We start from the raw sequence: 2211 nt of genomic DNA, 5'->3' as shown, positions 1-2211 counted from the left end.
GAGGGTAGGGGAGGGGAGGGAAGGGAAGGGCAGGGCAGGGCAAGCCTGCCATTTGTGAGGACACCTGAAGGGCATTGTGCTAAGTGAGATAAGCCAGGCGCAGAAAGACAAATAGCCCGTGGCCTCACTTGAGTGATGTGTGAAAAAGCTGAACTCATAGAAGCAGAGAGAACAGTGGCTGTCAGGGCCAGAGAGGGGATGGGGAGTTGAGGGTCACAGGAAACAAAGGTGCAGTTATGAGATTAACAGGTCCTAAGATGGAATGAACACGGTGACTACAGCTAATAATAATGTGTCCTTCATTTATTTATGTATTTATTTATTTTGAGATAGGGCCTGCCTCTGTCGCCCAGGCTGGAGTGCACTGCAACCTCCACCTCCCAGGCTCAAGTGATTCTCCAGCCTCAGTTTCCCAAGTAGCTAGGACCATAGGTGTGCACCACCACGCCCAGGTAATTTTTTTTATATTTGTAGAGACAGGGTCTCGCTCTGTTGCCCAGCCTGCGTGTCCTCTATTTAAAATTTGAAGTGTTCTCACCACAGACAGAAGTAACCATATAAGGTGATGGGTGCATTAATTAGCCCAACCGTGGGACTCATTTCACAATGCATACATGTGTCAGGTTGTGATGCTGCATACCTTGAGTACACATGGTCCTGAATTGTCAACTATACCTCAATAAAGCTGGAGAGAGAGAAAGAAAGAAAAGAAAAGGTGTCTCCAGGACTGTGACGGGGGCAACAGGCCCCAGGGCACTCACAGAGACCGGGAATGCAGGTGCAAAGGTCCTGGGGCAGTGACGAACAGGAAGCAGGAAGAAGGGCCGGGGGTACAGGGATGGGGCCTGGCTGACCTCCACGCCCAGAGCCTTCCTTTCCCAAGTGGGAAGAGGTAGGAGGTTCCTGTAGAACAAACGCCAGGGAAGAGGTGGCACGGAGCCCCAAGGGGGCTCAGGTGAGGGTCCAGGCCGGGTGGGTAGGCGGGGGCAGCACTCTGCAAGGGCAGGAGCCGTCAGAAGAGCGTCGGCTGTCCCCGGAGAAGGCCCTCTTCGAAGGAGTGAGCTGGTAACAGGAGTTGGGGGGCGGATTTGGGGGTCAAGCACAGGTTCCTGAGTGGCCAGGCGGTGAGCCTCTGCACTGCCCTGCAGACCTCAGGTATCACTGGCATCTTGAAGCAGAAATGACATAATCAGGTTTTGCTTTAGGAATAATTATCTCTATCCCCAAAGCCAGCAAGCATATGAAGAGATGCTTGAAATCATCAGTCATCAGAGAAATGCAAATTAAAACCACCACGATGATCCCGTCCCACCATCAGGCTGCCAAGATGAGAAGCTGGATCTGCCAAGTCCTGGTAGGGGTGTGGGGGCATCCTCTGGAGGGAGGGAACCCTCATCCACTGCCCCATGCCCGAGGGAGAAGGGGTGAGGCGGCCCTTAGGGAGAGCAGCCAGAGCCGGGGAAGGGCTGGAAAGTCCTCACCCAGGTCCATGGGGGCAGGTCCAAGGCTGCGCACCGAGGCGCCATCATGGACCCCTTCTCTGCCAGCCGCCCGCAGTTCTGGGGGTCAAGCATAGGGAGCCCTGCCAGGGAAGGTGGGACAGGAGATCAAGCCCTTCCACCAAAGCCTGCCTGGAGAGACAGCAGGGCCTGTTTCTGATCTTTTTTCTAATTTACACAAAGGCACGACATGGGCTGGCAGGAGCCCTGAACCCGGGTCCCTTCCTGGAGAGGGCGTGGGCAGCTCGTGGTGGACGCGCACTGGTTCTATCAGGGCGGGCATGATTTGCTGCAGGAACAAACAGCCCCGAAACGGACCCACTCGCAGCCACACAGGCTCACTCCCCACCCACTTCAGGATTTACGGGGCTCTGGTCCACTTCACCCCCTGCATCCAGGCCCCAGGCCCGGGCGGCCTCCCTCTCACCGCGCCTGCGCGGGTTTGCCCGCCCTCAGGGCTGTGGCCCGGCTGAGCTCCTGGAAGCCGGGCCCGGTGTATCTCCCTGATTCCCGGGTGGGCGTCCAGCAGAGGCCGGTCAGGACCAGAAGTGCCCGACCCTCAGGGTCCTCCTCAGGGCCGCTGCGGGATCACTTAGGCGCCTCCGGAAACAACACTGTCATTGCACAGGAATTTTCAAAACACGACTGCCCTTCCCCTCCCTCCGCGGTGACCCCTCCCCTCCCTCCGCGGTGACCCCTCCCCTCCCTCCGC

The sequence above is a fragment of the Mandrillus leucophaeus genome, unplaced genomic scaffold (assembly GCF_000951045.1).
Source record: "Mandrillus leucophaeus isolate KB7577 unplaced genomic scaffold, Mleu.le_1.0 Scaffold237, whole genome shotgun sequence".
In the NCBI taxonomy this organism is placed as follows: Eukaryota; Metazoa; Chordata; class Mammalia; order Primates; family Cercopithecidae; genus Mandrillus; species Mandrillus leucophaeus.
Note: the sequence above shows the minus strand (reverse complement) of the source record.